Source organism: Hemibagrus wyckioides, linkage group LG01 (genome assembly GCF_019097595.1).
Source record: "Hemibagrus wyckioides isolate EC202008001 linkage group LG01, SWU_Hwy_1.0, whole genome shotgun sequence".
Taxonomy (NCBI): domain Eukaryota; kingdom Metazoa; phylum Chordata; class Actinopteri; order Siluriformes; family Bagridae; genus Hemibagrus; species Hemibagrus wyckioides.
This window is the reverse complement of record NC_080710.1, coordinates 23546104-23560668: the sequence shown is the minus strand read 5'-3', so window position 1 is coordinate 23560668 and position 14565 is coordinate 23546104. Positions and strand designations below refer to the sequence as shown.

At 40.9% G+C, this 14565-nt stretch overlaps 1 protein-coding gene across 10 annotated transcripts in view; it reads right to left on the bottom strand.

Annotated features, from left to right (window-relative positions):
- ptprma (protein tyrosine phosphatase receptor type Ma) overlaps nucleotides 1-14565 on the bottom strand; it is a 195183-nt gene that overhangs the window by 135112 nt on the left and 45506 nt on the right. The window lies entirely within an intron of this gene.

Genomic DNA, 14565 nt, shown 5'->3' with positions numbered 1-14565 from the left:
AAAATCTCCTCCATAATAATAACAGATCTTGATCATGTTTAAGAAGGCGCAGCCCCGGTAATTACGCACCCAAATATGCGGTATAAACCAGTGAGCAATAACAAAGCTGGACCTTTGCTTTACACAAGTTGATAAGGCTCTGGGTTGTTGATTGGAAGATTGGGGTTCAAGCCCCAGCACCACCAAGCTGCCACCGTTGGGCCCTTGAGCAAGGCCCTCAACACCAAACAACCCCTGAAAAAACAACAAACATCTCCTCACACCCTGTGTTCTGACTCTAAACTTCCAAGCATGGGGTATTATCGAAGAAAGAATTTCACTGTGCTGTAATGTATATGTGACAAACAAAGAGTACTTAACCTAACTATGCACTATCTAATAATCTAATGATGGACAAAACATGGATTATTTGCCAGCATACTTCAACACATTTCATTACAGCATCAATAACAGCTGTTTATCTGCACTGAGTACAGACTTTCCCTTTCATTTCAGTAAACAGGACACCTAAATATAAAACTATGGGAGAGATTTAAGATTAGGAAATGGGGCTTGCACAGACTATAGATGAGATCCAACCTCAAATTACAATAGCCTGAGTGTGGTCCAAGCGTCCTTTCATCCTTCCTAATAATAATAATAATAATAATAATAATAATGATAATAATAATAATAATAATAATGATAATAATAATAATAATAATAATAATAATAATAATAATATTACTATTATTGTGTCACTGGACCTAAATGATTACTGATGGAAGGATTGTATGTTTTCAAATGTGCAGGACGCAAACTCAACAGCTTCATTTGATTTCTACTTCCTTTTTGCTGTCGACATCAAATGTTAATTAGGGAAGTTTGGGCAGCTGTATATTTTCCGTTGCATACACACAACCTGCTCTTTCAGCACTCTGTCACAATGTTTAGTGTGATTGAAGATGGGGGAAAAATTTTCTAATCAGGGAGCAGCTTTACATGAGAATTAACAACTCAACCACTGTCCATTAGTTGAGACTGCAAGCTGAGCTGAGGAAAATGACATGAAATTAAATGTTTACGTTTTCAAAAGCCCGGCAGGCTGATGATCTCGAAAATAACCGTGTCGACTCAGAAAGCGAACAGGGCTTTTTGTATTCACGTGGAAAAGTGATAGCCAACGGCCTACGGGACATTATTTCAGCGCTATTGTTTGAAATTGGTAGAAGAGGTGTCCTTGTGCGAGGAATATAACTGACATGTCTTGGTTTCTTTGTGAGAAACTTACCATTTTAGCCCTTTGTGCATGAATACCTCATTCTAATCATTATATTCAATTTGTAAAGTCTGTGTTTTTTTTCTTGTTTCATTCGTGACATGTTTCATTTTGCCCATGCCGCCAACCAATCGCCCTATTTGCACGCATGCACACGCACACACACACACACACACACACACACACACACAGTGTTGAACTTCTGCTGCCAAATTCAAGAAGTACCATCTGCTTCTTAGAGGTGACAAGCTCACCATAGACTTGAGGTACTGCAATGAATGCATGTGGGGAAAAAAAGAGAATTCACAAATAAAAAGTGTGCTTTTCCTCCTAGTGCCCTGGAGGTATAAACTGTAAGATGTCTTCAGCTGTCTCCCTAGTGGATTCCCCCTATTTACAATGTAAACAGGCTAACTAGTGCTGAAAGGGGAGCGGCTTAGGAAGGAAGCCCAGGCCATGACAAAGACTGCCTTTATAAACTAGGCTCAGTATGCCTAAAGGCAGAGCAGAGTCTAGCCAAACCTGTTTTGTTTGGGGGTATCATTACTTCATGATGCTGCCGATAGAAAGAAGATATCAATGGAACTGTTTTTGTCTGGATTTTATCGACACAGAACCAGAAAGAAAGCATCTATACATTTCTTTTGAATGCATACACATGAGCAAGTCAATGGATTAGGAACTATTTTTGCTCCTGTTTCTGTATCATGCTTATCAGAACATTCAGTCCATGATTGTCTCTCATCAATCTTCCATCATCGTTCATTTTGGCTCAGTAACAGGTTCTGGCTTGAGATCAAGTGGACCCTCCCCTTTAAATAGCCTCTGCTTTAAAAATCAATCGACGAACACTTCCATTTAGTCTTAATCCTCTAAAAGCATCCTGGTCACCTCTGGGCTCACCTCTGGCTGCAGGTGAACATGGAAAGGAACCCGAGAGGACCACGAGTCTGACTTCTGTCTGACTTCTGTTGTCACCTTCAGCATCACCGCTCTCAGCTTTTTGCCCTGACTCCATTTCAATCTGGATTTGATTTGTCCTTTGAATCCTGAAGCTCTCTCTCTTACCCTCTCCTCTCCTCTCCTCACCTCCCCAGCACTAAGTGGATCACTCCAAGCTGGATATATGATCACTTATGTCCGATCTCATATACACACGTACACCGTCTCTAGCACAAACACACTTGCAGGTAAAAGAAAGTGGAGGCGTGACAGAGATACAGATGCGCTGTTCCTTTCATCATCCGAATGGAAAAAAATTTGAACCTGATGATAATTAGATGGTTTTTCTTGAACCGCTGTGAATTTGTTGTCGTTTCTTGTTTGACGACAGAGCCAGCTCTTTTTCTCCAAGGACTCACTTTCAACTCTCTGTCTGTGATCCATCATTGTCTTATTAAGCACTAAACATGGAATTATTGCTGGTAATTGTGCCGTGGCGATGGCAATGGCGCGAATGCCAGCTGCAGTGGCGGGCTCGGCTCAAACAGCATCTCGTTACGGCCTTCTGATGAAAGCCGCTCTTTACTGGCTCCACTCATTACTGTTAAAACAATCTTACTCTTGAAAGTGATTAGAAATAATTGGTGCAGGTTGTTGCTCTTTCCAGATTCAGACTCTCAAATCAAAGAGACCAAAAGAAACTAAACCTGAGCTCAGATCAGACTGGGTATATATATTTGTTCACTTATGTTGTAATTATACAATATGCACCGTGGAATATTAATGACCTTAATAACCTTTCTCTTATTTAAAAGACTAAGCACACTACAATATATTCAGAAGTAAATGGACATTTCATCTTGTTTTTTCTTTGTACTCCAATACCAGCAGGTAATATTTGAGAGTGTTTATTTCTAGCTCAGATTCACAGCCATATTGTCTAGTGTTACTATATCAACAGACCAAAATTAACATTCGATCCTCAAGCATCTTCTCTGGCATAAGTCATTTGCAGTTTTTACTTAATGAATTTTTGGTATTTGGCAAGAAGTTCTCTGAGGGGCATTTTAGAGGCAACACAGCTGGAAATGAACTTGTAAACATTTTCATTGGAAATATGGCAATAAAAAAAGTAAACAAATCTTTGTCAAGTGTGTTTAGAAATCATTGAATATAACCAAACATATAAAGCATATATACAATGATAAATATGGTTAAGTAATTCTAATAATAAGTCTTTTATAACACCAGAAATTTTGTCTGGCATGTCCTTTTCTGTTTTGTGTGTGTTTTGGTCCAGACAGAAAGAAAGCTCTGTCCTCTGGCTCATATCAGCATCCCCATTCACAACTCCAAAAACATAACTAGCAACCCACAACACACAGCATATGTGGTTCGCTTCCTGTGGTTTGGTTGAATGAGAGCCGAATCACGTTCTCACTGCAATCCAATCACGCTAGGGTTTGCTTAGCTGATGGCTGAGACCACATCTCTTAGGCTGTCTCGGTTATTTCGGTCCGCACCGAGAGTGATTTGCTGCTTTCTCACCTGCCTAAACAAATCTCACCAAGAGGGTAAATTGATTGGCCTATATGCGAAGTGTGAAAATACCCAAACAAACCACTTGTATGAGGTATATAGAGCGTTCCTCTGTTAAGTGTAGTGTTAAGGCCTAAAAAGGGGCCTTGATAAATTCATATAAACATGACCTGTGTGTGTACTGGCTCCTGACTGAGTGTCTCTGTTCCACTGCAGGTGACTTTAGACTACTTTTATTTCAGTATAGACATGACCCTGCAATAACTCAGCACTAAACACAGTGCGGCTCAGACTGCCAGACCAGCATGCACTGCTGCTCTTTATATTGCTACAGTCACTCATACTACTCCAGCCCAAATGCCAGCTCAGGTGTGTGAAGAGTTTTGTCCTCACATGCATTTACCACAATAGAAGCCATGAACTGATAATGGCCTATGACTAGATACTTTAATTAATAAAACTGTGAAAAGGAGGGATGGAACGAACAAACAAAAGGACACCTGGAGTAGAAATGTCCATCCATTCTGTCCAGAGCATTACCTTCCTCTAGGCTGCAACACTCCTGGGGCCAGAAATCCAATAAAACTAAACAGGCTGTTGCTGCCAAGCTGCACCTCCTATATGAAGAGGCTTGAACTGGATGCACAAAGTAGAAAATCAGACAAATTTTCCCTGCCTCACATGGCCTGACCGCAGCCGGGTGCCTGCTCCACACCCATGCACACTGCACTATTAGCAATTTAATTCAGTTTTGAAATTCCCTATTCGGAGCCTCAAAAGGAGCCTGATGATGATAATTGTGTTATTTTATATAACTTGGCACTATTACCCTGGATATAATAGTATCATGGATATAACAGCTGACAAAATAATGCCATTTTATATCTGAACCTTGCAGTATGTCTGAGTGAAATGAATCAAACAGATCCCATTGTGTGGGCTTCTATGTCTAAAAAGATCTTCGCTTTCTTGCTTTATTCTCTCACAAATTCAAATAAGCATCTTCCAAAAAAAGGGAGATAATGGTGAGAGAAGGCATTGCTTATTATTCAAGCAATGTCTCCTGTCCCATCTGCTCTGGGGTCTGAATGACCGTTTTATATTCTGGCTTCGGAGAGATATAGAGAGCGACAGATACTAAAAGACAGGCCAAAAGAGAGAGAGAATGTCTTTCAGAGCATAAGACAAGAGTGAGTGATGGGTGTGTCCTGACTGCTTCATCATTCCCGATGAGGTGCACTAGATACTCCACAAGTAACAAATGCTGTGAAATATTTTAAATGCATTTTGCCTGTTTCTGAATCAAAACTGATTGACCTAGCAGGGATGTAGGCAAGGCCCTAGGCAAGTAAAAGCTCTGGTGTGCTCTCTGGAAAACCTCATTCACTATGCTAGCTAAGTGGTAGCTAACATAATAGAAAAGCCAACTATACAGCCATAGTCCTTCTCCTCTCCTGATTCTGACCTCAACAAAAGGTCACATGTTTTGTCTATGAGCTACTTGTGTTGCAAGTCAAAATGTTATTTTGAGTATGGCTAGCATAATTATTTTGGCTCTACACATTTAGCCATAAGGTTGCTCTACATTGCTCTACACTTCTTTTTGGTTCAGCTTTCATCTGTGTTTCTGTATACCTGTGTTCCTGATTGTGAAATGTCATCTGTGCTTGCTTATTAAGTCGCTTAGTAAAAAAAAAATAGCACTGTGCTATTGTGCTTTGGCTGATGTGTTTAGTGCAGCAGGTGGTGCATCACACCACCATGTAGTGCATTATATTTAACCATAGCATATTTTCTTGCTTTGAAAAAGCCAATAGGAAGTACTGACTTTATTTTCTGAGGTTATTTTCTTTCTCTGGTACTCTGTGGACATCAACAAATAAAAAACCTAACAGCCAAGACGCCCAGGCTAATGATTTGTCCACCCTTGCCTAATGTTTCGAATTGCATTTTAGCTGCATCTATCAAATAGGGTGACCAGAGCATAACTGCATGTTTTTGTATGTTTCTGGCCTTTCTCCATCTTCGCACTGTCCTCTCGTTTTCTCCTGATATGGCTCACCCCAAGTCCCAGATCAAATCAAAATATGCATCCTCCCTCCCTGAACCCAAATTACATGCTGGCTGCTGAAGGGAAAAGGTTTCTGTCAAGGGCCAATCTTGCACCTGCTGCTGATGTTAGCGTTTGCTCGATGGTTCAGTCGTTCCTGCGCTATTAGCCATTCCATTAGGCCACTAACCCCCTACTCTGGTCTCAGTGCCTGTCCTTTTGATGATGAGCTCCTCGGGTGAGCAGGGTGACTTTCACAGAACATTATAAAGTGATAGAAGACATGCTCAGTTAGTTATAAGCTTGGGCGGTGAGGGGGAACAGTGCAATGGCAAACTCCATGCAGTAGACGGGTTGCCAGGGACCCTACAGGGTGCTCATCGCGTTATCAGTGTTTGTTTGCGCGGAATTAGTGGGACTGGGTTTAATTACTGCCATGTGCTTGCTGATTGGTGACTATGAAAATCAAAAGGCTGGGCCTATGGCATCTGGGTGAATTAATCCGCTCCCTCATGACAGACATGCAGCTTTCAAAGCCACTGCCGTGATAGAGGGGTTGCACAGTCATGATAACGGGCTTTTGACACGGAAAATTAACCCCAAGTTCCCAGCACCCAGCAGACCCGCAAATAGGTTTTCAATGTCGCACGTAAGAGCGAAGGAAACAGCTCTCGGGTCCAGCATGCCTAGGATACATGTCTTAAAATGACACGGATGAGATGATATAGAGGAGGAGAAGTTGCGCTCATCTGTACAAGCACAACTTAATAAATTCAAGATTAAAGCCAACCCACTTTGGTTTATACAGGTACAGGATTAGCAATTTGTGAATTGAAATGGAATAAACAGCATATAAACTTTTGATCTTGCAGAACAAAGCAGAAATAAATAAGCCTGTGAGTCTGATACAGGTTTCATTATTTCTAGAAGAAGGTTTTGGGTTTGGATTCATGCTCTGGTTTGCTGATCTCCATGCACCAGTGAAGCTTGTTCAACCCCAGGTGTAAAACTCGAGATCCAGCTGCATAAAACAGTTGTGTGTGTATGTGTGGTGTGTGTGTGTGTGCACCAAGTACTGTAATCTTAGTGAAATACATATCCAATCAGGCAACAGGTAGCTAATCAGATCTTTCTTAAACAAATCCCACTGCCTTCTACTAAAGACGGAAACTGTGCTAGGAACAGAAAAGGACACGTGTGCAAACAAAGGCATGTTCTCCTCTCTATATTGCAGTACATAAACTATGGCATTATATAACGCTTTTGTAAGCTATTTGGGTTGTGTCTGTGTTTCCTTTTCAGTTTGCCATTTGGTGTGCATTAGCAGCTGTTCAGGAGACAATGGGCCAATAGTTCAAGCTGAATCCTGTGCAAATACATGTTATGTTAGCCGTTTAATTATCTAAAACACTATGCCATTAAATTTTCACAAGGATCCACACACATATGCAGGGGTTAAGTACAGAATTGGAGCTCTGGCACTGGTGAGGTATGTGACCAGCAAGTGGAGCTGAAATCCATCTAGCCATTTCATATGATGAACTGAGCTGACCTTTAGACAGCTACAAGTTAAACACTAGCTGCACTAACTCCACCAAAAATGTTCCCTGCTACCGTTTCATGATTATTTAAATCCCTGACCTCCCTATCTGAGCCGTCCAATTTTATAATTGCGCAAGTACGGTCCTGCTGTCTCATAGTAATTCACTATGATCATATAATCAGAGTATTACTTTCTAGGATGTTGTGCTTTTATTCCGACTATAACATTACCCAAAACACTTTTTGTTCTTATATACATAGCTAGCCTTCTTTCTTTGCCAAAGGCAATCAAGCTTGTTAGACAAATGAAACATGTAGGCATATAGTATATCATGTGAATAGACATCTGTTATGCTAGTATTTCTTTGCTAGCTCGAGGCTTTACTGTAAAAACTTGTCTGTAAATATTTAAAATATTATTTTAATACCAAAACAAATAAACATGCAGTGTCGGGAATGGAAAAGCCTGGCTATGCAAAAATAACCCTAATTATTTAAATTAAGCTAATTGATTTTAGAGGATGAGAAGTATCACAGCTAATAACCTGCAGCGCTAAAAAATCTGATGCTGCTAGAACATTTTTGGCATCTATGTAAAAGGTGAAGTCTTAAATCCCAATTCCACTAATCAAATATCTAAAGTGTGCTCTGTGCCTTGACAAACTACAACCTCCTAGGACACAGTCGTTGATTCCAGCTTCGTCCTTCTACTCATATCGTAATGACTATTATAGAGATATGGGACAACTGGTCCGACGTCAGTGCTTTTACTGTCAGTGATACTCTGTGTAATACACTTCACTATGTGCTTGTCTGTATTCAGGATAAGCTTCTGTACAGCAGGTCAGACAGAACAACTCTCCCCTCCTCAATTCCCACTAATATAATAAAAAGCATCAATGGCAGCATTAGCCTGGCAGATGTCAGTTATTTGGCTTATGAAAGCAAGGTCTTTAATCACAAGGGGCCATAAACAGCAGTGTGTTGCTTTTTTTGTACAGGTGTGTACGTGAGCTTCTTTCAATGCTGTGTGCGCGGCACTGTGACATGTCGTAATGTAATAAAGTCATCTTTATTCACTTGCTGCTCCCAATTATTCCCCCAGCCTCTGATGGGCTATCGTGTCATCTCATCTCCCCTGGGAAGAATCTGCCTTGCCACTTATACAACACATATATATCCCACACACACTTCCACCCCCCACCCTCCATTTTTGCTCCTTTGCATAATTTGCACTCTGAAACCTTCCTAGAGGCCAAGTTACCCTCTCTAACAAATATTGTATGAGCAATTAGCCACCCCACCCAGGCTGTCTGGGGTGAGTCAGGTAGTGGCTGGAAGGATTCCTAGAGGAATGGATAAAAAGTTCGAGGTCAAAGAAGAGAGCCGATGGGAAATACAGCAGCTAATCTGATGACCTCTGTGGAGAAAGCTGGACAGAGGTCACAGAAGCAAAGTGTGCTGGTGACTGTTGAAAACACTGAAGTATTAAAGAGAATAAGAGTGGCTGGTAGCCCTTTTCCACAAGAAACCAGCTAAAGAGATTGTTCTCAACAGCAAAATTGGCTCCAGGACCATCACGCTGCTGATCTGGAACCATGAACCGGTCATGTCAGTGGCTTTGGACCGGTCCCTTTACTCTATGCACACTCTATACAGCAATAGACCACCATTGGACAGACAGGAACAAGATGGGAGAAATGACAAATTGAAAATGACACAGTCTGCAGAGGAGGCAAACCAGTATCACAAATTCTCTCTTTCAGCATGCATTGCCAGTTCAGTGAGCATTAATTTCATGCCTTGTGTCTTTGTTTTGGGGTTTGTCATGTGCATTATTTCTTATATGACCTCTGCCTGTGTTTCTGTTTTAGTCTTGTCTCCACTCCTATCCTGTCATTGGTTTGTTACTTGATAGTGTTCACCTGTTCTATGTTAGTCCTTGATTAGTTTGCCTGTGTATACCCTATTGTTTGTTGTACTGTTGTTAAGTCTTTTTGAGCTATTTGTATTGATAAGGTCAAACCGTGTGTTCTTGTTTACACATTCACTCTAGTTTTACTTCAATACTGATTATAGACTTCTAGCTTGACATTGCTTATCTGTATTTTGAGCACAGCTACTGTAGGGCTAGCCAGTTGTTGAGTGTAATCTGTTGTCTTATGTGTAATCGTCATCTTTAAATGTGTCTCTTTGATACACATCAAAAACATTGCTTATGGAGGGTAAAATACCTTCTCAAAAAACTGACTTAAACTTTCTGTAGTTATTATCCTTATAATATATATGGGAAAAATAAGTAAGAAGTTCTTAAAATTATCTACTGGTTCCCAGCATTGGCACTATCTGAGTTGAAAAGGACTGTTTACTAGAGTAAAAGGGTGTTAAAGTGTGAGTCTGAGGGATGTGTGGATAGGTCTGTGCTTCAGTGGTGAGTGAAATACATTATTCTGTATCTGGCATTGGTCACTTTAATTAAGTCCTGTAAGCAAGACTGTAGCCAAAAACATTAGCTGTCAGCATTTTTGCTGATGTATTGCAAAGGATGCCAAGTACACTGCTCCAAGGCTTCAATGGACATGTTTATCAATCCCGTCTTCCTAGGGCTCTTCCAGGGAAGCGGTCCAATAAGAATAGAACATGCACGGCAAGCATGACACATAAATAGGCAACAGCAAATGGTGGGCATCTATATATAAATCTGCATATGAGTAAATCTATTTTCATATCTGGCATCCGACATCATTCATGTCCAGTGCCTATTTTGTTGCCGGGTGCTTACATTGGCCGGCTCTGGGCGGTGCTCCCAAATGATGTGCCAGAGCGCAGTTTTGTGCTGCCGTTATTGTGCAGACACATAAAAGGGCCACTGTGTCGGACTGAACTGCAATGTTCACTTTATTTACTTGTGAGCAGCTGTGCTTGCCCTGATAACATGGCAGATTTAAAACATTAATAAGCGCGGGCTCTGAGCCGAGCACTTCTACTCTGCACCACCCTCAGACATCTAGCCTTGCTTATTGCATAAGTACCATGTCTTCTGGCCAGATATAAGAGATCCATTTGGTCATGCTGCTGCACTTCACCATGATCGTGAGTTACGAGAATCATTATAAGAATAAAAGGTAACCTGAAAAACCGATTACCTCGTGTAGGCAAGTGTTTGACACAAAAAGGTGAAGTAATAATGTGATAAGATTTGAAAAGAATAACAATTATCTGGTATTAATAAGACCTTTCAATTGATATTTAAGAAAACAGAAACCATTCGAAAGCACTATGAAGCAAATACATGCTGGTACTGATCATGTAACCCAAACTAAAAGACTATGACCAAAAACAGGTTCCAAAAAACATGATGAAAAGCATGGTGCGTATATTTTTTTTAGCATTTGTTTCTGGTTTCTTGACAGTCCACCCACAGAGATACTGTAGATTCCGTCCCCCAAAAAAGTAGTGTCTTTAGAGAAAAGATATTTCCTCTCTATCACCACAGGGGAAAGGTATTAAATACATATTATTTAACTAAGGAGACATGCTCCCTTTCAGATGAAGTGGAGCTGGTGGAAAAAGAGACTGATTTCGAGAAGCTATCAGAAGCTATCAGAGTTCAGTCGGCTTTGGATCAGGCTTGGCCTGCTATAGAAACACTAGAATGGACATCTGCTATAGTGCCTATTACAGTTAGTTAGCAGATGTGTTACTATAATATATATAATGTAATGTGATAGGGGCAAGCCCTGTGCAGATAGTTGTAAGAGGCCTATCAGATGTCACTAGTAGGACATAATTTAGTCCAGTGTGTGGTAGTATCACATTCTACACATATTCTACTAATAAACTTCATTACAACATATGCTATGTAATACAGTCAGAATAAAGCCTTAAGATGGACCATCTGAAGTATCCTAGTGATGCTTCTATGACTTCCATGATCTATGAGCCATGAGCTACTTAACTGTAGTACAGTAAGACCTGCAGGATCTGTGAGCTACGTGATTGAGTCGCTTTCTCTGATGAGTAGGAAAGTGATAGGTGAATGTTGAAAACATACCTATTACTGTATGGCTTTGAGATGATTGTTGTATTCTGGAGCAAATCTCTTTGCACCTTATCTGTATTGCGTAAGTGAAGAGGAAATATGGGGAAATCACTAGCATTACATTCTAGGGATTTTTTTTTCTCCATACTTTCTCATTCACTGTTTCTGCACCAAGAATACAAACCTGCGTAGGTCTGTACCCGGTCCAAACCCCGTAATCATAGCATTTGGCCCACAGTCATTTCAGCTGTCATAAATGGCATATTTTTCACATTTATGACAGCTGGCTTTCTCCTTTAGGAGGTAGGGGAAAACCAGATAACCCAAATGAGATCCACACAGGGAGAACATGCAGAACAGGACACTAACAGTAACCTGAGCTCAGGATCAAACCTGAGCTCTCTGGAGCTGTAAGGCAGCAACAAGTACCACTGCCCCCTTTCACCTTTAATGAGCTCTTCATATTAAAGCCATAATGGATCTTCACCTCAGTGATAAAATGTTAAATCTCTACACTCTTTGGAACCCACGATACTACAGGTCTGATACAAACAGCTCCAAACCAGCTTACTAAGTTTAATATACAGAAAAGGTCAAGAGGATTTACAGCAGTCCTAACTTTAACATTTTAATCTTTCACATGCATGTGTAAGAGGAAAAAAAAGAGTGAAAGTGTGTGTTAGGGGTTGTGGTGTTCACCTGTTACAAGAGCAGCATGACTGTTGGCATGTTAGCCCGAACCTGACACCATACCCAGAACAGGCAAATCAGAACCACTGAGAATCCAATGGAGATGACCTCCCCCCAATCAAAATGGGGCATTATTTGGCAGACGCTTTTATTTAAAGCAACTGACTAGTGAGGTGGGACCGAATCCAAGCACACGTCTGAGCAGCTGACAAAGTCTTGGGGCTCACTGGTAACTCACAGCCTTCCGGTCACTAGCACAGAATGTCTCGTTTGACCATGTGGGCTCTAAGCTTCAGGTCAGTGATTGCAAAATCTCTTTAATTGTGAAGTCTAAAACTACAACTATGTTGAAGTTACATGTAGGTTTAGACTGCCAGTCTTTTAATAGAAGGTAAGAGGCCATAGAAAAACCAGGCCACTTTTCTGAACACTGACCACCTTGTCCTGTTTCTCCCTCACAGTCCCTGTCCCACATTCCCAAGCAGGGCCATTTGATTTATTATGTGGCCAGGGGGCATGCTATCATCAAGAAGCTAATGAGAAATAAAAGAAACCTTAAATGTTCTGCCTTCCCTTGGAGGACATTACTTTAATGGTGACTAGAAGGAGAACCATGCCAGCTGCTGTCTTTTCTTGTAGAAAGTATGCAATGTTGGGACATGCAACAGCAAGAGGATATTGGTGCTTTCATGGACTCAGTCCTTGTAGCCATGGCTGATATACACCAAATGAAAAAGACCAATATATCATATAAGAGTCCTGACCTCCCAAGCAGTGAAATAGAGTCAAATAGATAAGGCCTGTCATATATATTGGGGAGAATGAACTATTTCAGACTGACTTGCCACGCTTATATGAGCTTCAGGTATTGATTACCACCAAAAACCACTTTCATTACGTTGCCATGGCATTTCATGGCTAGAGCGGGTGGAAAGTGGTGGGAGAGCTGTCATGGTCACTGAATCTCTGGAATGAAGAAAGTGCATCCATTCATTGCTGGACTTCTTAAAGCACAAAACACACTGGACATAGTGACTAAGAAGAAAAGCAGTGAGGGGAGACAGCAGGGTGGAAGCATCTATAACTGTCCCCATTTCATGCCAAAAGAATCACTTTCCTAGCAACAACAATAACACATTCAAAAGCAGCATCTCTTTTGGATGCGGGATCAGTGATATGAAATGCATGGAGCAGCATCTAACATGTAGGTCACTGCCCCACCACCAGGCTGGGATTTAACCTTCTGCTGCCTCCTGGCAGGGAAACATAAATCAATTATGGCAGAAAGGTAAACACTTCCCATTTTTTTTTGGTCCTCTCCTGCCTGTTCTCTGTTGTCAGGTAATTTCTCTGAGAGTCAGTGGTACGTGCTGACAGAGGCGAGATGAAATTAGCCAAGACCTCGCAATTAATTCTGCAGCTGCAATTGCTTTGGAGGAGTCAATGAAGGTGGTGCTTGCGCGTGGTTAGGCATCAGATTTAAGAGCTGGAGCAATATTGCGGGGTCTAATGGCCAAGTTTATTAGGGTGTGACAAAGTGCATCTTTGATCAGTCATGTGCCTCAGATTTGAGCTAAGGGGAAAGCACTTGCCCTGATGCTTGAGAAATGAGTCATGCACATGTTGTAAAAGTCTTCTGTGGTATTGCATAGTGCTTCACAAGCTGTTTAATCTATTGGGCAAATTAATATAATAAAGGAGATAATTAGTAGAATATAAAATTCTACTGAGTATCATGATGGAAAATTAATATTTAATTGGATTGATTTAACAGTGCCCCAGAGTAAATGCACCTTTGCTCAAAATACAGTTCATTTTCATTTTTACTTACCCTGATTCACAGATGAAGCTTTTAATTCTTTAACCATTTCATGATGTGTGTAGTATTTTCTTTATGTCGTATGTTAATTCGTGTACGCTCAGCTCACACATGAACCACTGTGGGTTTATCTTTTGTAGCCTTTTATAGTCACAAACTTCAGGATCTTGAAGGCTCTCTGCAGTGCCATGAATAGGCACGTTCGTGCACCATAACGCAATGAGCTCTTTAAAGCAGCATAGTCACTGGACTGAAAATGTTATTAACAAGTACTATTTGAACGTGCTAGTGTAGTTTAAATTAGATAAGCTTGCAGGTTTGCAGATAGGCTACGGTCTAATTTAATGTAATGCCATTTTGATGAATACAGTGGAATGTTCCACTCTCCAGATTTTGCCATTTTTGACCACATTAGAATTTGAACTTTAAGATATGGAAAGCCAGGTATGCTGAGATGACTCAGGAGAGTCACAAAACACAACATTTACCCTAAATGCCACAACATCCCAGGCTCCACAGTGCTAATGAATTAAACACCTAACAAACCAGAAGGATTGATGAAGACACACTGAGCCGAGATACATACCAGTGAGGAAACATTCAACCAGACCCTTCTTACGCTCAGCCACTAATTTGGTACTGGGAATGAGGACAACATATGTGAGTCTAGTGGAACTGTTGGG